Here is a 22289-nt window from a genome sequence, read left to right as displayed (position 1 = left end):
CCAGAAGCGCTTTGTGCAGAACCTCTGCCGAATGCTGCAGGCGATACCTGCGCTTTCTTTTGCTCTGCTTCCACACGGAGGCCAAATATAACTCTTGAATCAAAAATAACACGCAAAACGCCTTCTCCTTTAGTTAGAAAGCAGCTCTGCAGGGTGTTTGCTACACTGAACCTGTGCAAGATGCATCACCCAAAAATTTCTGAGCCTCTGCTCATCATACTGCACATACAAGCATCCAGTGGCACGGGATTTTGCTAAGCCTTGCAGAGCACTTGTAGACAGACATAAAGTCAAGCTACACTCTCAGCCATGTTAAAATAGTTCTTCGAGTATTTCATGCTAACTGATGTGCAATTTCATTTTATCCTTTGCCTGCCACAATATGTTGCTTGGCTTTCTCTGCATACAGCTGGGGTGAACCGCAGGACAAAACCGTTCCCGATTTGCATTTCTGCCGGCTGCAGATTGCCTGCCATCCTGGGGGAGAGTCCAGGCAGCTGAGGAGTGCTGCTTACTGAGCACCCGAGGAGCTGTTTGAGTTTTAAAGATGATTTTTAATTATAGAGTCGGTGATTCAGCAGTTAAAGTACCAGGAGAGAAAATGATAACCAGAGAGCACCGTTCATAAGCAAGTTCCCTTCTAAGCCTTGCTCCTTTGCCTGGAAACTGCCATTCCAGGCAGGGAGGCAACACTTTTGGGCATGGTTTCCTAAGGGCTGCTCCTAAACATTAAAGCCAGTGAGTGCCAGGCTGGCTGGGAAACCCACGTCGCTCACCCCTGTGGAAAGAGGGCACCAGGTTTAATCCAGGGAGCGGACTCCTGTCCCTCAGCAGCTCCTAACCTGGTCTGTCTCTCTCCTTTCGTGGAGAAAGCGGCTGTGCAAAGCCAAGGGGGGCAGACCGGGGTGCCTGCACCACCAGCACCACCGTCGACCGGGACGGCAGCAGCTGAACCCGGCTCTGACAGCCCAGTTCTGCCCTTCCGGTTCAGGCCACCGACCGCACTGATCTGCCTGCTCGCCTGCTTCCAGTTATTACGAGATGATACCTTGCAACTGCAAAGATGGACTGGGCTTGATGTTTGCTCTGCTTCTTCATTAGCCGTTACGACACACTAAGAAAATTTGTTCCTGTGGCATGACACATCATGAACATGTGTGAAAAATGTAACTGGCTGCATCAAACTAAAATTAGGGAATAACATTAGCTGTCTTTATTTATTTACCCATGCAAAGTTCAGACCTATCATAAGGAGTTTGAGCGCTGCATTGCACTTCAAAGCGGCTGCAGGGTTTTCTCTTGGTTCAGCGCAGACATTGGTTCCACTATAATTTACACGAACTTAGTAAGATTGAAAAACTTGGTCATCTTCTGAATGTTATCACACATTCTACTGTCACGAGGCATCTTTACTTGCTTGTAAAACATGATACCTCAGTACCGTAGTGAGTAACAGATTCAGAAGCGCAAGGAATACAGGCTCAGGTAAATAATGCCTTTGAAATTATAATGAACATCACATATTTTAAATTTGTTGTTTTGAACTTCACCTTCTGAGAAAAAATATAGAATTTTATAGGGATGAAGCCCTGTATTCCAGTAGAAAAGGTTCATAAAAGAAGCCTCCAGAATTTGCAAGGGTTAGACATTTTCTCCGAGTGTTTTTAACCATCCCACAAAATTCCATAGAAGAAACGGAACATTATTCTCTATTACGTTCTATGGAACAATCTAAAACACAAGTTGAAAGAGTATTACTTCTATACATTGTGGTGGATTAACAGTGAGGGCGCAATTCTAATTTTACACATTTAGCTTATCACCTCTATGGTATCTTTTCTAGTCAATTATTGTTCCATCAACAGAACCGGCAGGTACTGCGGTGTTACGGACTGTCTGATCCCCCAATACCACATTAATCTTGACATTTTAAGAGTAGTAACATTTAGCGCAGAGAGAAAGGAAAGAGCGAGCTATTGATGTTTAACTTTACATCCTGGCTTGTACGGGACCAAAGATCAGGGCATCTAAACTACGGAGAAGAAATGGGGAAAAAAAAAAAAAAAAAAAAGGAAAGAAAGTGTATGAATTAGAAATGTCATAATTAAGAAGAGCCATGTTAACTGGAGACTGGTTTAACGAATATAGAACAGTTTTACATCTCAGGAGGGAGTAATACTGCTACAACCTCAGACAGGGCCTGAGGCCCCAGTCAGCAAGGAGTTTATGCGCCGAACTCCCAGCGCAGACAGTTGGATTTAAGCACATGTTTAAGTATGTGGCTGAACAGGGATGGTTTGCTAGATCTCTATAAAAGCACAACCTTCCATTCTCCCAAACCATATGGGTTCGACTTCCCATATGGAGTGACAAAATAAAAATATATTCTAAAAATAGCTTTCAGAAAATGCACTGGCTGAAGGCTGCTTCCTGTGCTACAGTTTGATTAGCCTTGTGTTTTATTTCGTCGGCAGTGATTTCAATTTATCTCCGATTTGGAGCATGAAAAGCTGCTTTTACAGTTGTAAGCAGAGGAGAAAAAAGCATCCGGGAAGCAAATATAGAGAGCTCTTCTGGCTTTATAGGAGCTGCAGGAACAAGGAAAATGATTTTAGAGCAGCAGAAAACAAAGTGATGCTGGGAGACGATCTGTCTTCGCAATCTGCATTCAAGTTCTCTGTTAGACCCTCGGCGAGTGTAAAATGTCCCGTATTCTGTGCAAGGTAACCTAAAGGAGCCAAGAGGCGTCAGCGAAGACATGCCGCGCGGCAGCAGCCCCCGCCAGCCCAGCGGCAGCTCCCTCGAGCTGCCCCGCCAGCGCGAGCGGGGCTGCAGCAGCCACCCCCTCGGCGGCCAAGCGTCGACCGATCGTATCGAGTGCAAAGAATTTGGCAATGCCGGAAAAGAGTTGCTGAAGGGGCAAGCGTTCACGTTTGGACTCCGCTGCGAGTTGTCTCCTTAAAATCATCATCTTTAAAAAACATGTATTGGAAACTTAAAATTCCCTGCCACTCAGGAAAGAAGTGCCGTAATGCAGGTGAAGACGGGTCGGAGAGCAACGGGCCGGCGCAGCGGCAAGTGGCCTCGCTGAGGAACGTCCGGCTGGGCGCTGCTATAAAGCTTCTAGGACCCACGAGGTTTCCCGCTGGCGCACGGGCTCTGCATCTTAGCCTTTTAATTTCTTCAATACCAGCGGAAACAGGAGCAAGGAGGCCTGCCGTTTATTACCCCGCGCTATACCCGTCTGCCCACATCATACCCACCAGCGCTGCCCCCGGGAGCCTGGTGGCACCCGAGCGCGGGTGTCCTCAGGGCAAGGGGACCGCTCTGGTCGCAGCCCCGCGTTCCTCCTGATTTGCATCTCACAAATACATAGATAGACGAAGATAAGCAAAAACAATCGTGGCCAACTTTCCAGGATGTTACAGCAAGTCAGGGCATCATTAAGTCTGATTTTTACAGCATTTCCGGTTTTCCACGTTTGGCCGTCTTGCTTGTTTTCACGCAGATAACACATGTGGATTTTACTCAGGCCCCCGACCTGGCCTTCACAGCGCGCGCGCCAGCGGAGCTCTCTGCCCGGTCCCTGGCTGAACGTTTGCTGCCGCTGCGGTTGCGGAAGCAGAATAAAACAAACGCAAATGGTGTCTGCTAGAAAACGGGACCCGCCTGGAGGCAGCGGAGCTCCTGGGCGCGGGACGGAGCCGGGGCTCAGACCTGGCCGGCGGAGCAGCGCGCACCTGCCCGCGAAAGCAGAGGGAGCGGAGCGCGCGGAAAGGGCCGGGAAAAAAAGCAAGATCGACGGCGCGGACTCCAGCTCCGGCTACCGGCGAGGCGCTCCCAGTCTCCCGTCTGCTCCCCTCGGGTGCACGTCCGGGCAGCGGCTTTAGCAGGTGCTGACAGGCTGACGGAGGCCGCTCGACTCGCTGACGCTCGCTTCCACGCCACGCCGCGCGGCAGCTGGAAACAACGCCAATGCACCCCAGCATTAGGCAGAGTGTTGTCAGCAGGTCGCGGGAGGTGATCCTGCCCCTCTACTCAGCCCTGGGAAGGCCTCACCTGGAGTACTGTGTCCAGTTCTGGGCTCCCCAGTACAAGAGAGACATGGCCCTAGTGGAGAGAGTCCAGCGGAGGGCTACCAAGAGGATGAGGGGACTGGAGCATCTCTCCTATGAGGAAAGGCTGCAAGAGCTGGGCCTGTTGAGCCTGGAGAAGAGAAGATTGAGAGGCGATCTCATCAATGTGTACAAGTATCTGAAGGGGGGGGTGTCAAGAGGATGAGGCCAGCCTCTTCTCCGTGGTGCCCAGCGACAGGACAAGAGGCAACGGGCAGAAACTGAACCACAGGAAGTTCCACCTAAACCTGAGAAAAAACTTCTTGACTGTGAGGGTGACAGAGCATTGGACCAGGTTGCCCAGAGAGGTGGTGGAGTCTCCTTCGCTGGAGATATTCAAAACCCGTCTGGGTGTGATCCTGGGTAATCTGCTCTAGAGGACCCTGCTGGAGCAGGGAGGTTGGACTAGATGATCTCCAGAGGTCCCTGCCAACCTCAACCATTCTGTGAGTCTGTGAACGCTCTTTTTTTCCTCTCACTCCTCAGTTTATTAAAGCTTTAGGAATGCCTTTTCCAATCTGAGTAAAAGCTCGAGATTCACCCTGTAGAGAGACTTGTATAACCTATGGCTAAGAAATATTAAAACCCAAAGTAGGAAAATAAAAGAATGTCAAGAGCGGGGAAAAAACTGAGCTGTAAAAGCTTTGGAAGAGAAAGAATTAGAAGCCAGCTTTTCACTAAAGCTTTTATAGAAAACAAAATCACTTTGGAAACAATTATTTACAGAGTTCAAAGTACAGGGCATCTGCTGCTTCGGTATAGAAAGGGGCAACCAGCAACACCCAGAGTCACAAGAAGTTAGCCCAACTACTTCTGCCAGCAAAACTAATTGTGCAGAAAGAATATTTCCTCCAGGAAGAACACTCCTCTCACTTCAGATTCGTTTTTACATTGCTAACAAGTCTCTCACCAGTCGATCGTAAGTGCCTCTCGAGTCAGGAAGACGTTTAACGCTCTGAGCGCATTCCTGCAGTCTCTTCTCAGGAAAAACTATTATGGAAGTCAGTGAGGATTTTGCCTGAGGAGGGTCTCTGCAGGTATTCGGTTCTGGGTTTGTAACGTGCATCATTACAGAAGCTGTTAATAATTATCATACGACGCCAATCTCCAGAAAGATGATATAGGACTACTCTGACCTTTTTACCTCTCCTTCCATCTAGAAATGAGCGGGCGTTTTCAGTGTCTTTCTGCCTCGCAGGCTTTTTTAGGCCCTCTAACTCCGCGAATTTGTCCTCCACTGTTCCAAAAATCATCTGAAACATCCTAAAGCTGGGACCTACTAAGCGAGACAAATTATGTACGACAATGCAAGCACAGAAGGATTTAACTTAAACAGGAAAGCAATGGAGGGAAGGCAAAGGCGGCCCTCTCCGGATGGCGCTGACGGTGCCACCTCTCTACGCCCTGCAGAGGAGGCAGGTTTCCACAGGAGACGCTGCCAGGTAAGCGGCCGCGCTCTCTGAGGACCAACTGGAGTGGGACCCGCACGAGGATCTGCTGCGGGAGCCGCACGCAGAACCACCGCTTTCTGACGAGTCACCAGAACAATGTGAACCGTGAAAACCACCTCTGCCGTCCCTTCAGCGATAAATCCAATTACGTCCGCTATAACTGAAGTTAATGACAAGCCTCAAGCTCATTTGGGCACCTCACCTGTACAGTCAAGGACCATCTGTCCTCCTCGGATGTGTCTGTGTGCCGCCACTGCCAGGCTGCAGTGGGGCTGAGCTGTGAAAATGCCGGTCTCGAACAAGAAAGGCCCAATAACACCCTCTCCTGTGCTGGGAGGGAAGGAAAAGGAACAAAAAGTGCTTTTAGGGCTAGTAAGAGTTATCCTACTGACAGCTGGTACTGACACCTGGGTAAAACCATAAGCTGTTGGGAGGAAAACTAATGTCAAATATTGCCAGCTTGCTCTGGGCCGTTTCCCGCAGAAAGCACCAGAAACTACCTGCCTCTGAAAGCGTCCCGGAAAACGAATACAATCTCCTGTTTCAAACACAGTAACGCTCACTTTTGCAAAGGAAATATTTTGATGACGAAGAAAAAGGATCAGCCTCTAGCTTGGGGTATTTCTGGGCAGTCCTCTGATTTCTTTGTGCATAGGCAGTTCACTGAAGAATAGAGATGAGAGGTATCTCTGGTGAGCTTGTGTGTTATAAGAAGGTATCTGACAAATTTAAAAATCTAAATCCGTATCTAGAAAAGAGGTAGTAATTCCTCACTTTCCTCAATTCGTTGTTCTAAAGGCTTCGTGACAACTCATGTCAAAGAGCTAAGTAAATATTTTCTTGCGCTTTGTAGAAGATGATGTCAGGCGGTGATGGAAGTGAAATACTGACTTTGTATAACTGTTTGTACCTCAGATAGAATTGAGTCATTTTGTAAGACTATAGAAAATGCATTCTGTGATTATGCATGCCCCTAGAGGCCTGGTGGAGGTGAGCTTATGCATCGCACAATGTTATTTTATCAGGAAAAAAATGGACTAAGTAAATAAAACATCTGCAGGATGTGACTTCATCATGCACTGTTGACATCTGCTTATATGATTTAAAGGATGTTACTATGAATATCTTAGTTGCTAATGTAAATGATGAAGAAATCATAGGTCAATCATATAATAATAAATATTAGCATAGGTTTCCCAAGGCCAGAAATGGCTGAAATTGTAATTGGAATTATGATTTTACTCTTGAATTATGTGATACTGAAAACACTTTGGTCGCTGCTGCTTTCCTGGAACTGCTCCATTAGAGCCAGACAGATATGCGCTCCAGTCTTTCTTATTCCAGAAATAACGTCACCTTTTCGTAAGGATTAATTTTCTTTCATCCACACAGGCACCCACCTCATCCTGCACCCTGTACTAAGTTACGATGGTGGAGAGGTCCGTTGAGCTACACACGATCAGCCCCTGGCCACTGCCATACGAGCCTAGGTCTTGGTCTAACTATGCAGCATCCTACCACTGCCATCTACGTTAGACGCTTGTTAAGGTAGAAAACGAGATGTAGTTTTCCAAAGCCTCCTAACTCTGTAGCGTGGGCACGAAACAAGCACCTAACCCAGTGCTCAACTGTAAGCTGCTTCCCTCTTAAACACAAAAATAAAGAGCTCTCAAAATGTGTTAATGCAATAGATGATATATTAAATGTGATGGTCCAAACAATATGGTTTAAATTGATAAAATTACTAAAACTCACAGCGCTGTTTATGACACTGCTGAATTACCGTGGACACACAGGAAGACACAAAAAAACGTGGCTGCAGCTTTAGCATAATTCATCTGGGAGTTATCTGGCAATATCTCGTACAGCAAAACATCACTGCAGCCAGGCTGGCACTGCAAAGCAAACGCTTTCTTGGTTTTCAGCCCAAAGCCTTGAATAAATCCAAAAGCTAGGGCATGAACTGGGAGTTGCTTGTTTGTAAGTAATTATGCCTAGAGCACAGGGACTGGCCTGAAAGACCTTCCCCCTCCGCTGTGCAGAAGCCAGGGGTATCTAAACAGTTCCTGTCTCTCCCCCTCTACTCATTAGAAACTGGATCTTTAGAGGGAGAAGAGGCTGACAGTCACTTTAAAGCATTAACTGTCATTCTTCACCTGCTTCCCCGGCTTCATACAACCGGTCCTGCTTTCAGGCTGCGTGAATTTGTCCCAGAGCAGTCTGAAAGTCAGAAGCTGCCGCACACAAATATTTCAAGCGATAGCAGTTCTTGGGTGATTACTGTATTACCTGGGGATTCCTGCCAACCAGTGCGGGAGGCAGGCTTTGGAAATGCTGTAAAATTGTATTTTTACAGGGAAGAATAGCCACAATATAATCCCATAATCCTATCTGAATATCGCTGCGTTGTTTTCCTTTAGTGCTTGCAACTACTTACTGATGGATAGTTCATAGTTAAATGGTCATGTTCTACCTGTTGTCTAATCCTGAAATGCTCCATACAAAGAAATCTAGATATTCCACGAGTATTTTAGCACAGTTACGCAAAAGTCTAAAATTAGGTTATAAATTATATAATCTTGCAAGGAAACAACAAATTTAATGACTATGCCAAACCAAAGATAAAAGCTGAGGAAGGAAAAAGCATCTTTCTCATTAAATATTAAGGATCAGATCCTTCAAACCTTTCCAGTGATGAACTCTGTGGGAGTTTGGCATCTGTATTTGTGCATATTCTATAGAATATGCTTATACGTCACATACAAGTGCTAAATGTGATTTATGGAGGATGCACGTAATAAGTATATTTATAATGCATAAACGTACTCCATCAAGACCAGAGAAGGTGATTAGTGACAGGTTCCTAAGAGGTTTAATCAGATATTGTGATGGCTTATTTTTAGTGTTGCTCCAAAAGGGTTTTTAATTATAGGGCACTCAGAGCAGGCAGAGGCATCTCTTTTTCACACTTACAGAGGCAGCAGATATCAGAGACTTAGAGATCAGCTCTGCTCATTCTCAGTGGGATTCAAGAAACTCTGTAAAAGAAGAAAGATTACTGGGTTACAACAATGGATTTGACAATTCTATGCAACCTTTGAATCTCTTCCCTAATGCTACTGTGCAATAGTCTTTCTTCTAACCTTATACAAGACGAATGGCTTTTTCATGATTTGATCTATTTAAAATAATACAGGGGTGAGATCTCGTGCATATTCCCCTTAAAAGTTTTACACAATTCCTCTGGGACTGATGGCCCGCACTGATGTCCTAAGTATGTTAATTAGGCTGAACGAGAATCTCTGATGGAATATGCCAGATAGCGCTCCTGTCCTTGCTGTTGTCAAAGCTCCTCTGATAACCGTGGCCGTTTTTTCAAAGATTTAAGTCATCTGTGGATTGACTATATAATCCGTGGTCTGAAGCCTGGGAAAACTGCTGTTGATGCCCTTGGCAAATTCTTATCCTAAAAAAGCATGAAAAAGAGTACCAAGTAATTTCAATTCCATAAAATATATTAACTGCATCACACAGGTATGTAAATGGCAAACTCCACAACTGTAATTTGCCCATTTAGAGCCTGATCTAAAGGCTATAAGAGTTAATTTGAAATCTTTTCATTGATTTTAATGGGCTCTAGATCGGGCCCACATTATTCTCCGCACATCATGTTTGTTTCGCTGCAAAGCTGCATTTACCTAAAACACGAATTCGGCGTAGCATAACACACACGGATGCACTGTTTATTTTACAAAGACAAACCTGGCGAAATTAATTGAATTTAGCAACACATGTAAAATCTAAAAAATAAAAGAAGCTGGTCCAAATAATGCTTACGCTTTCAAAAAGTGAGACGAGAAAAGGGGAGGCTGTCTATTCATTACATACTAATGCAATATCAACATATTTTAAACGGCACAAAATCCAAATGGAATTTCTCACGATTTCTCATCTCTGACTGCAGTAGCTCAACAAAAAATGGCAAGCAAATGATTCAATACCTCCTGAAGAAACAGCGTTTTTTTCTAATTTGCGCAGAAGACAAAAAATATTTCACCCAAGCTGAGCAAAGGATAACAGTATTACAGGCACTGCATGGAGAATTTAGCCACTCATAATTCTAAATCCTTCTCAAACGTTTTATTGCTAGGAGGTGGCTAATACCAGCCTCTACACAACGGGGCTCCCGTAGCATTAACCATGAGAGATAGGCTTCCAGAAAGAAACTATAGCAAAGTAATTGTAAATCTCTAATGATGCATAAAACCAAGCTGACTCGGTCCTGAATTCTCAGCATAAAAGAAATGAAGCATCAGAAGAACCAATTCTGGTGGCACTATAACATATCCCAGCGTGGAAACTGTTTATGGTGTTTGTTGCAGTGAAAACATTCCTACTAATATGCAAGCAATACAAATTCATTTAAAACGCCTGAATGATGCAACTTCTCATGATACCACGTTTGACGTTAAAAACAAATCATTAGCCAAAAGAAAATCAGATCTGTACCAAAACAATTGGCCGTCTTCTTTCTAAGTCATAGCCAGCATCGTGTAGAACAAATTCAGTGGTTTTACACGTTTGTAAATCAACGTTACAGGACTTTCACTACGATACCGTGTTTCTGAAGGGCAGGCAGGACCTTACAGAGCGGGGCTGTGCTGGAGCTTTACCCCACCGAGAGCACAAGACTGCGTCTCCCCGGAGGTGCGGACGTCCTGGCGTCGTTCAGGGCACGCTCTGCGCTGCCTCTGACCCTGGCCGGGCGGCGCGGGGAGGAGAGCAGCCTCCGACCTCATCCCCTTGCCCGGCTTTGCTCGCTCTCAGGAAAGCCCAGGCAGGAGCCAGGCTTGGGAGCGGTGTTGACACGGTGGGGGAGGCACGGCCCCATCCAGGCAGGGCTGTCCCTACTGGCATGCCAGTGCAGACCAAAAACCTCCCGTTTTCTCAATTCTCGCTGGATAGGCATCCAATAAAATATTTACCTCTGTAATTAACAATACCATTTAATTTATTAATGATGTAATCCAGAAACTGTATCAATCAGTCCAGCTCATTCCAGCAACCTCAGTGCACAAACCTGGACCTTCACCCGTTAATCCATCACTGTCCGAGGCAACGTGCTCCACGAGCATATCGGATTCATTATCCGAGAGAGCAGAAATCACTTACTCATGCACAGATCAGGCACAGGCAGGCAGAGGCAATACAGGTTGCACCACGCAGCCTTACTCATGGGCTTCGGCCTGGCCATAAACAAGACTCTCTTTCAGAGGAGAAGCTAGTTTTACTTTTGCGTCTAGAAGATCCCAGGCTTTTTCTAGACACTGCCAAGAGGTGTCGCATGGGATGACACCTTCCTAACGCCGGGGCACCTGTCCACTGAGAACGAGACTGACAACACCGAAACTGTTGTTTTTGTTTGTTTTTATCATTTCACAGCTCTAAGAGCCAGACATCTGAAAGCTAGGATACATCATCACACTGTGTCAAAATCGACGAATGCACAGATTTGAAATCTGCATATGCGGACAAAAATCGGGTGTATCTGAAATTAATTAAAATTTCTAGGCACTACTCAGAGAACAATATTCACCCGTAATAAGCACGCATTAATATATGTCCTATTTAGTGCACGGTTTTCTGTGAAGGTGCAGTTTTCAAATCTGAAGTCGGAGACAAAAGCTTAGCAATGACTTTTTTATTTTAAAAAGCATTTTTAAGAATTCTCACATAAAAAATAAGAAGTAACTGTCACTGATTTAAAGCCAAACCAAACTGAAACAATATGCAAGTGACCCCCTAGGGCTTTTTACAGTTGCAATTGCAACTAGGTGCATTACAGACTGCAGTTGCAGAATAGACGTACCATAACTACGTACAGGTGTTACAGTCTTCTCATAATCCCTGCAGAAGCTATGGGAAGAAAAGCTAACCAATTTTGTGGGGGATTTAAAAATAAATAATAATAGTCTGAGTCTGTTCTTACTGCAGTTAATGAGATTTTTTTAACACTGCCAGCAGTAGAAAAAGTCAGAATAAGGATAAAAGGTGAAGAAATTAAATTTCCCTATTAGTTTAAGCACCCTCCTTGCACATGTAACAAGAAGGGCAAAGCGATGCAAACACAAGGGAGAAATGAGCTAGTTCACACTGTTAGAAACACCTCTCACATTGGGGAGGTGCGGGCACCGTGAGCATCCTTTCTATTTACTTGTGCATGAGGGGGTCTTACCCTGTCTAACAGCCACCAACCAGCTCTCCTATTGCAGCTGCAAACTAAGAGCTAAGCTTTGTCCACTTGTACAGGGGCAGGCAAGGAATAGCACGAGCACAACACCCCACGGTGCACAGCCAAACACGCACAGGGCGATGAGCCACCCCAGGGCTGCAGAGGCTCGAGAGCTCCACACAGCTCTGAGTGGTGGGCAGTACACAAGCCACCCCAAAAACGAGGGTGTGGTCTGCTCCTTTCTCTACCACACGCCCAGATCAAGTAACTTTGAGAAATTTAAGAGAAGCTTAGTGACTCCTAGATTTCAAAGCTCTGGAAGTTTTTATGGGTGATCACGTAGAAAAAAGGTCCAAACTACTTGGACCCTTTGCCCCAGGATTTCATAGCAGTAAGTGCTACCAGTGATGCTCCATTTGACACCTCCGTATGCAGAGGTACCTCATTTTTTTCCAATCAAATCAAATCAGCTCTAATTAAATACAAACAAGGAACTAAAGTGAGATGAATGGTTTATAGGTGCCTCAATGCTTCCCTACATTGATTAACAGATAAAGAATTCATACCTCCACCACATTTAGTTGACAAACTCTACTGTAATTTATTCCTTGCACATGATGATCTGTAAGCTCAAGGTGCTCTCGTCAAGACTGAGCTCCAGCTCCCTCCGAATGCATTTTGTGCTGGTTGGCTGCACCCACCAGGTATTTACATTCCACAGATCCTGCCCTCGCATTCAAAGCTCCTCAATATGGCTTTCACTTTAAAATAGAGAAACAGTGATTATTCTTGCATAGAATGCCATTATCTGTGAATCAGGTTTGCAGTGCTGGCAGTTGCATTAGACCCAGGCTACTTCTCGGTGCCCAGAGAACTACTCTGTCAGTTTTCTTTTTCCTTTATTTTCCCTTGATGTTTTCCTGCATATTACTCTGCTCTGGAAGTGAGCAGCAAGTGGAATTTGGTTTTGCATACGGATTGGATTTTGCTGCAGCCGTGTGTTTGTCGCTTCAAAATCAGGCTTTTCAACCCTGCAGCTAATCCAGAACATGGCTGTTCACTAGGCAGAGCACTGCAAGGAGAGGAGGACCCTCCCTGCCAGTCTCCAGTGAGCCTCCTGAGGAAATTCGAGAGGTCAGTATCGACTTCAGTTCAGAAAGATTTGGCTTCTCTGCTCATCTGCCCTCTCTCTGCCATGCTACACCTGGGCACAGACCAAGGCAGCTGACCTGGAGAACCAAAGCTGAACTTTGCTGCCCACAAAAGTGGAATTAGACCTGGGACAGGGGCACCACTCTGCCATGGAAGAGCAGCAAAGCCAGGATATCTAGATAGAGGAAATCCCGTAAGAATTGGACTTGGAGGATCCAAGGCTTTCCAGGGGTCTGACACAACTAGAACGGGCAACAGGACCATGATTAACCAAGAGATGTTCCTGGCCTGGAGCCATTCAGAGATGGGCTCACATATTTGGAGATGGGACTGACTGAGATTATTTTTTAGAATAATACAGTTCAGGTCTGGGTATGGACCAGCAGTCGGCAGGATGCATATGTGGTTTAATCTGATTCAGAGATTACTTTGCAGTCCAAATTTTGCAAGGGGCATCCAGACCTTGAGATGGATATCCCTGTGTTACATAAATGGAAGTCAATAAAACTATTCAGGAAAACATAATTTCATTTTGCTTCTTAACCAGAAATTGAGATACATGCATTTCTCCCTTCCCATTCCTCCCTGACTTAAATATATCCTGTGTTATATAAGTAATTGTTTTGAACCCACTCTAGGACACAGTCAGAGACATGACTCCAATAACACATTATCAGTAAAACAAAGCAAAACAGTTCCATGTCCCTGCTGAGTTTGTATATACACTCTTAAATGAGCAGATTCTCTCATTATTCACTCTGATCTGGTCATTGCATGCTTAGTCACAGCTGCCACAACAGGTGTCCAAGCATCCTCCACCCTTTGTGTCACTGAATTTGCTTTCTAGAGTTTGTCGCCAAATTCCTCTGCTGCCTTTCTAGGGTGGCTTTGCCCTCTCTCACTTGTGGCTATTCCCAGATTCAACTTTGCAATTACTTCTGAAATCATCCAGGGCTGGCAGACTTTGGATGCAACAACCCATCATCTTAAGCATCGGTTTTTCTCTACAATCTGATAGTCTTCATCTCATCACATAAAACCAGTTTATCCATCAGCTTTGGCCATTCTCTTTTTGCCTGAGTCTTTCTCAATCGTTTCTGAATTCTCCAGTGATCACTTCTCCTAACAATTGCAATGTACAGCTGTATGCTGTAGAAAATAAATGTAGCCTACACAGCGTTTAGGATCTGATTCCTTCACTAGACCTGATTATCTTCCGCTATGTCAAGCAACGTCATGAGTTTCCACCGACTTCAGGGTTGCTAGATGAGGTCTTGCCCTGGGACATATGTTGTATTTCACATTGAAAATTCTTTGGAATTAACATTTATGGCCCAAAATATCCTCATCTGTTCACTCTTGCTTCTTTAACTTCCTTGAATAGCGGTTTGGGGCTCCCAGAATTCATTATGGATCGTGGGACTGCTCCTGCCCCGGGCCCTTTCCTCTTACTGTAAATTTAGGTGCTGCATTTTCCCACTGAGCCTGCCACTCACCGAGGATCTTCTGCTATTGAAAATCCTGTGAGTTCTTAAATTATCAGCAACATGACATTGGGCATTAAGAAAGTTTACCTGATACAATATTATGTCAAACATTTCTAGTTTTGTAATAAACGCTTTCTTAGCTGGAAGCAAGTCTCCTCTGATATTAAAGTACCTCCACATAAAGAGACAATTTTATATGATGTTTTGCTATTCTCTTCAAAGAATATAGTGTGTTTGGAGGGCAAAATATCTACAGTTCAAACTCTTCTGTGTCTTGTAGGCACCAAAATTTAGGGCCTGATCTCCATGGTGCTACAATCCATCAGTCTTATTGATTTGCAAAGGCCGGTGAAGGAGAAACTAGAGTGAAAGCCAACTATGTAACCTATATCGATCCCGTGAAGTACCTAAAAGATTGGGCCAAAACATTACAGTAAAGGCTTTCTATAACGTCACTTCAATAAAATTACACAGAAGCAACGAATATACTCAGCTTTTGATTCACAGAACAAATAGATTCAATATAGTACTAACAGCATGCAGTGTGTAGCTTTGTTTTTTCCCTAACCCACAGTTAGGGGATAAGACATGCATTTACGGCTCAGGTTTGATCCCTTTCAGATCAAATGGGTTTTTTTAGCATACACTCACAGTACTACCTCTCTATAGCAATTACAACTGCTTACATGGACACACAGTATTACAAAGATCTTTAATGCATCTCCACCACTTCTAATGAAATTTATTAGCTGACAACAAAAGAAGAGAAAGTATCATGCATTTACTCAGATTCCTGCTGGCCACCTACGATGTAAAGAATTCATCCTCTACAGTGTCACACTTTACAGTTCTTTGGACATATTCATTGTTTAACATGTGGTAAATTTACTGAAATTCTTGCTGCCTTAAAACTGAACAGAAAATTCATTTCCTCTCATCGCTTATTTTTTCCTTGTTTCCTGTATTACTTTAGAAGCAAAGTAATTGCTGCTGACACGTTCTTCAGAGGGTTTTGTTACTCACTCTCACTTAAGTGTACAACAGTAATACTTTCACGATCAAGAAGGCATGGGACTGCCTGCAGCTCCGGGAGGATTTCAACTCCTGTTTTGAAACTTCCCAGAACGGGAAATCTCAAAGACTTTAACGTGATCGCTTGCTAAGTTAGAATGGCAGCAGCTCATCTCCTTTGCTACATGGGGCGAACCTGATCGTTACATACTGATCTTAAAGAAAACATAAATCTACAACAGATACAAGGAAATGAAGAGAGGCAAACAGTGATTTGGGGGCGGGGGGACTGGAAGCCAGCGGGCTCCAAAATCAGTAGAGCAGCGAATGTGAAGGAAATGAGCTGGGTGATAGCCGCCTTCCACCTTGTTCTAATTGCTTTAATTTATGGCTTTACTTAACTTACTTTCTCGAGAAATCATTGGACAAAACAAAAGAAACCTTGAGGTGCCTGATGTTTCTTTCCTCAACTCATTGTCTCCCGGACTGCAACTCATTGGCAGACAACATCTACAAAAAGGCAACAGGATAAAATGACTCCCGTGTGATAGAAAGCAAGAGTTTTTGAACTGACTTTCCATTCTACACTGCATTTCTATAAATGTAAAAGCTAAACGTTTCACATTATTAACCTCTTTCTATTCAAGGATCCGGAAAAGGTGGCTGTGTCAGCGACCCAACCTGAAGTTCAAGACCCTTATGGATGAAGCGATATTTTAGAGCATAATAACTACATAAAATCCTTATCAAAGACTGTCACAGAGTTGGAATTACCAGTGGTTATCAGTCAATAATTGTTAGAATAACTGATGGGCAAGCAGCAACCCTTCACATGCAATTCTTCCGTGGGAATGAGAAAAGCAGCTGGAAAGAATTCATAACAAGAATCTTGTAGAACTCAGAGAAATGTGATGCATAAACAGATTATTATTTCCTGTGGATATTGATGATAAACGAACTGGATTTGGTGTGTCTAGGAAATATCACTACACTCTAAGCCATCTGAACTCCCTGTGGTTCAAAGTAAAAATCTTTCCTGTAACTAAGAGAACTGAGCATAAAGCAAGCACTAAATATCTGGGTCACTAGAAATAAGAAGCTGAAAATACCTCTTACGTGCTTTTCACTCAGTTTATCTTTTCTGCATGTTTTTAATGCAACAACTCCTTGATTATTGCAAGGGGTGCTCTATAGGGCAAATTCATGTAAGAGAAACAGTAAGAAGTGCTAAGTAGCCAGATAAATAAACAAAATGCTAAGTGTGTTGGTCATGTGGCTGAAAGGCAGCCCCAGGGGATTCCCATTTCCGTACATCAACTACTCCAATGAGCACTACCAATACCTGCACTTCTCTTTCCTGATCTTTACTTATGCCCACAGCTTTTATAAAATATGGAAAATCCAAATCGAATAAGCAAAAATAATCAAGACTCTATTCCTTTGTTAGAAAGGAAGTTACCTATAAGATGATGACAGCTAATTATATGAGAAAACATACAATGAATGGGTTTTCCACTTTATTATTTACAGAACATTTTGATTCAGAGCACGGTCAATCGGTTCAGTGTAATGAATGCTATTTCTAGTACAACCACAAAGCAGGAAAAGTAGAAAATCTACGTTTATGCTTAAACAGAGAAAAGGCTGCTGTTTGGAAAAGCTGGTTGTACCCACAAAACTAATCCTAAAATGCTTTTGTGAGTGTGGGATATATCTTAAGATATTACCTGGCTTTTCACAGTGCTTACAGAAAGATTAAATTGTAATGAAAGAGATATCAAAACACAAAACATGCTCAGTGCAAACAGAGATGAAAAAGGAGCCAACTTCCTCCTCAGCACATCTCTGGTTCTTCTTTAAGTCGCACAGGGTATATACCAGCATATTTGTGAACTTGGTTTACCAGTTCAGTCAGCAACAAACAAGTTTGCAGCAGGCCTTCAAGAGTTGCACACAAGGGGAGAGCTACTTTAAAGAAAGAAAATAACTCCTCGTGACCTTACATTAAGACTAGTCACCTTGCAAATTCTCTTGGACTGCAGAAGACTTTGCATCATTAAAGTATTCAGGAGATGGTGGAATCATAGCTTATGAAACCTCCAACCTCCCTGCAGTGATCGAATTGTATAAATTCAGATTAAATGTTACCTCATATTTTGACCATACAGGTAGCTACAGCAATTTAGTTCCTTTAATGGTTTTCAGCATTGGGAAGAGTTCCCATCATGCTGATCCGTATGTAATAAGGATATAATATAGCCTAAGGCTATTTATTTGCATAAGTCTCATTTTATCTCTGTGAGACACACCCTTTGTCGTCGACGTCCTTCAAAACAGAATTTTGGATTTTTGCCAGAAATATGGCGTGAACATCCAATCAAGGAATGGTAACAACCACCTCTGTTTGCAAATACATATTTCTCCCATTCATATCATAGAGAAAGAGGAAAAAAAAAGAATGCCTTTATACTGCAAAACATTCATAGAAACCACAATACCTCTAAGCAGTGGAAGATGCTGAATTCAAAAATAAATCAGTCATTCCGATCTAGCCTGAAAGGTGCTATTAATTCATTTTACACTGCAAACCTCTAGGGGCACTTCCACTATGCAACTTGTACAGTCAAACTCCAAGCACATTGATGGTACTCACCAAGCACTAATAATACAAGATAGCCTGACTAAGGAAACCCTGAGCCACAATGACCTTGGATAGAATAACTTCCATTTATGTGAGATTCTTCTTACAGTAATGGACAGTTATCAGGCTACATAAAAGCTGAATTAGAAGCAGCAATTTGAAATATGGCATTTAAAAAGTAACGTGGAGTCATTTCACTCCCTGGAGATCACTGGTTTCCCAAACAAATGGATATAATAAGCCATTGTGCATTATTTTCCGTTTGTCAATGACCTCGCTCCAGCGCTCTCTCTGATACATCTCTGGGAAGCGAATGCTTGTGGGTAGATCTTCAGCTGGAGTAATTCAGCCCTGCTCGCTGTATCAATATACAGCAGGCAGCGATCATCTTCCAGCGGAGACGCACGAACTTCAGAAAGTTTCATTTCTTCATTTGAATAAAAAGAGAAAAAAAGATCCCTTTGCAACATCAACAAACAGGTAAGTAGGACCATACCTACAAATATGAATTTCAGGATGACTTCAAGGACAGCACTTTGCTTGTTTGACCACATGTAAAGATTTCAAGGCAGATTTCTGTGATGAATGCATGAATTTTAATTTTTTATAACTTGGGACTGATTATATGAAGTTCAAATGGCTGATGTCATAAGTTTTTTTCTTAGATTGTTTGATTATTGCAACTAATATGAATGCGTGGTGAAAATATTCACAAAAAGAGTTGCGTAATGTCTTATTATATTACCTTGGGAAAATATTTTACAATTTTTTTAAATTGTGTATGTTGCACACTGCTGATCCTTGCAATGACTTACAAATAATGCACTTATGCACCATTTAAATCATGCGTTACAATTTATAGGTCAGTTATTTTATTTTGGCGTCAATCAAAATCTGAACCTGTATGAATGAGCTTAGGAGATACAGATTTTTCATGGTAAACGCTAATAAACTAATGATGATATTACATGACCTATCACAGAAAAATCTGCCATCTAATAATACCATTGCACCTCTTTATTTAAATACTCCACCTTGTTCTTGTTTGTAAAAAGTTAGCTATTACTCAGCTCAGCCTCGTCCACTGAGAGCGTGTATTCAGATTTCAGCCTTTTTCATCACCGCATAAAATAACATTCTCAGGAAGAGGTATTGGAGATTTTGTTCAAACAGCTCTCGTAAAACTGGCAGGATGACAATGAGTACCCAGAAATCCCCCCAAGGCAGCCCCAGGAACCGTGTATAGCTGGTGCCGCCTCCGCGGCGCGCGCAGGAGTGACGCTGCCGGCTCGGCGCAGAGCGTGGCACGCGCAGAAGCCGAGCGGCACGGCAGAAAGTAATTGTACAGCAACTGCCTCCTGGGTCTGTCTCCCCTTTCCCCGCTAGGCTGGAAGCTCACACCCGGCGTCCTGCGGCTCCCAGCCATCCCTGGAGCACGCTCAAGGGCTCAACGAGATGGTGGCACTCCTGATAGGCAGCCATCTGCCTTGTTGTCCTCCAGAAGCTAAAACACATTCAAAACTTTCTTAGTTTAACATTTTGATTTACACTTACTTTCCCATAGTTGTCACAGAGCTCTTCTCAAAGGCCAGTGGATGAAAAATGAGCCACCTGATAACGTCTCCATTAACGCAGCAATACCATCAGCAAAGTTTTCCTCGTGTATACGGTTTGTGGCATGTGCTGGACAGAATTAGCCAGGAGCTAATTGTCATTCATTTGCCTTTGAATTGCAGTCAAGCAGCTACACTGTCCCCACACACAGCTACGCTCGAGGAACCACCATCTGAACGTCCCGAACCCCAAAACGTAGCCACCTGCCCAGACTCCAGGGCAGCAGAGTCTTATCGACTGCTGTCACCGAAGGTGCTGAGCAGAGACTGGGACAAAGTGCCGGAGTCACGGACTCCCAGAGACCGCAGGACAAAGCAACAGCTACTCACTGCCTGCTTGCTGCGCGGTGCCGTGTTAGTTAAATGCTGACACTACTTAATGTCCGTCTGATACACGGAAGACCTGCGGCAACTGCTGATGAATGCAGTTGCAGGATGGCCCAGGTTAGATCTCAGCCTCCTGCCGTGATCCAGCTACCAACGGCCATCTGGATCGGTGAGGACGCCACCGGCGACACGTGCGAGGTCCCACGTGGTCCACGCTGGCAGTGGCGAGAGAGAGCGGCACACCGCGCACGCGTGGGGTCCCGTCACTACCTCCTGGCTGCCATCCATCTCCTGCACAATCTGGAGGCCATCAGGTCAGGCTGGGCAACGGGTCCGCCGGCTCCCCACGGGGCGGCACGGGCCAACAGCGGCCCCTCTCCACCACCCGCAGTGAAAGCTCAGGGGAACCAGCCTGCCTCGGCCACAGTCAGATATTTTGGATAGAGGACGCCCCTGCGCCTTTGAAACCAAGGTGCTTTGGAAGCTGAACTTTCTTCCTACAAAGAAATCAAAAATCCTTCACCTCTCACCCCTGCCACTTCCAGCATTTTTGCTGCCTGGAACAAATTGCTATTGTTGTTTTCCTGTGGAAAGGAGCAGTTTAGCCCAAATGATTTAGAAATATCACCATTTGCCTCCTTCCCTACAGATGGCAAACTCTTTGGTTTCTGCCACCACTAAACATACAAATAAATCATCGAGATATGATCTGCTAACATATTCAAAATGTTGTTTGGCCTCAATTTTTTTTAGCTTCAAACATCAATTTCATTTCATAATGAATACATGCTTCATCTCATAACATTTCATTTTTCATAAATTTAGCAAAATTGCTTAACTGATACTTTTTTTTCCAAAACAGCTTTATTTCTACCCTAAAAACATGCAAATCAAAGACTCACACACTTACATAATGTGCAGAACTCCCTACTGTCAGTTCAATCGCTAAATTATAAAATATTCATAATATCTACCTTTTTTTACAAAATGAATTTGGTAGCCCAACTTTTTTATGTAAATCACGTTGAGATATAGGGACAAAATTTTACAGGCATCTCCATGTAGTTATTTCCATTTGCATTTGCTTTCCTCTCCAAAGGACAACCTCCCCACCACCCACCGCCCGCTCGCCACGCAGGCAGCCTTATCGGAAACGCTGGCTAGGCGCATCCCGCGCTCACTTCATAAGCTTAATGCCCTTTGCAATTCTTGTCTGAACAGTTGTTAGCGGAAGACAAGAAGACTTATTTCTATTCATTCCCTGCATAATCCAACTTACGAATTTACACCTCACCTATCCGCACATTCAAGGACCTAGAAATACAAAATATTTCCTACTGTGTTTTAAACCCACATCCTCCTGGATACAAGATAAGAGCTTAATAGCTTTGACACTGCACTGTTTTCATATTCATGCATAAGTTATGGATATAGCAACAGATCAGCACTTCTTTGTGATTCTCATTGGCGCTGGTTCGCTGCCTTAAACTGTCTGAGTCAAGGCCACGTTTTAATGCCATAGACGCTCTATTCAAATACCAGTATGACCACATTTTAAAAGCCACCCTGTACCACTTCATTGCCGCAGATGTCCTTTACATCTGGCAAGGGCCGTTTCTCTGCATGTCAACAGTAATTCAGTTTAACAGCTGTCTCTTTTGACAAGCTTAGTGTCAGACTCTAAAATGACAGGGTGACAGTTTTCCTTTTCTTGAACAGAACATAGTGCAAATTAACCATTTGCCTGCAGGATCGCTGAATGCGTTCCGAATACAGTTTTCAGAGGGAACCGAAGAGGATTTAGGAACTGTTGGTATTATAACCAAAGCTGCAAACCTATAGGCTTTGACAAATCAGGGCACCGCTCGTGTAATTGAGATTTGTACCTGAAATCCAAGTGTTTAAAGCCCAGAAAACCTTAAATTGAAATGAAATACACATCTAAGGTAAACACTGGGAATCTGCAAACTGGTGTGACAAGTACTTTTACTGCACGGCATAAACACACAAGAGAATTTCCTGTGTATTTAGTTAAAGTGCTTGTTAATACAGCAGCTAATGGTATCATATGTATCAGCTTTCAAATGGCACGCTGTACGCACACTATTTTCTACAAATGCCATACATACAAAAGCACCTCTCAGCATAATTTCTCCCAGACTAAAACTATGCCAGAGATAATACTGTACATCTTAATGATTGAAACCTTTAGCATAAAAAACTGCTTATGGACAGTAACAAAGTGCCACCATGATTTATG

The 22289-nt window shown here is 43.7% G+C and overlaps 1 long non-coding RNA gene across 7 annotated transcripts in view; it reads right to left on the bottom strand.

Moving 5' to 3' along the window:
- Positions 1–22289, bottom strand: part of LOC138068749 (uncharacterized) — a 96639-nt gene that overhangs the window by 1608 nt on the left and 72742 nt on the right. For all 7 annotated transcript variants that reach the window (XR_011143485.1, XR_011143480.1, XR_011143482.1 and 4 more), the window contains one exon: positions 8540–8604. This is a non-coding gene — a long non-coding RNA (uncharacterized lncRNA). The remainder of the gene's footprint in view (positions 1–8539; positions 8605–22289) is intronic.

The sequence above is a fragment of the Struthio camelus genome, chromosome 11, assembly GCF_040807025.1.
Source record: "Struthio camelus isolate bStrCam1 chromosome 11, bStrCam1.hap1, whole genome shotgun sequence".
Lineage (NCBI taxonomy): Eukaryota > Metazoa > Chordata > Aves > Struthioniformes > Struthionidae > Struthio > Struthio camelus.
This window is presented reverse-complemented; position numbering and strand designations above follow the sequence as displayed.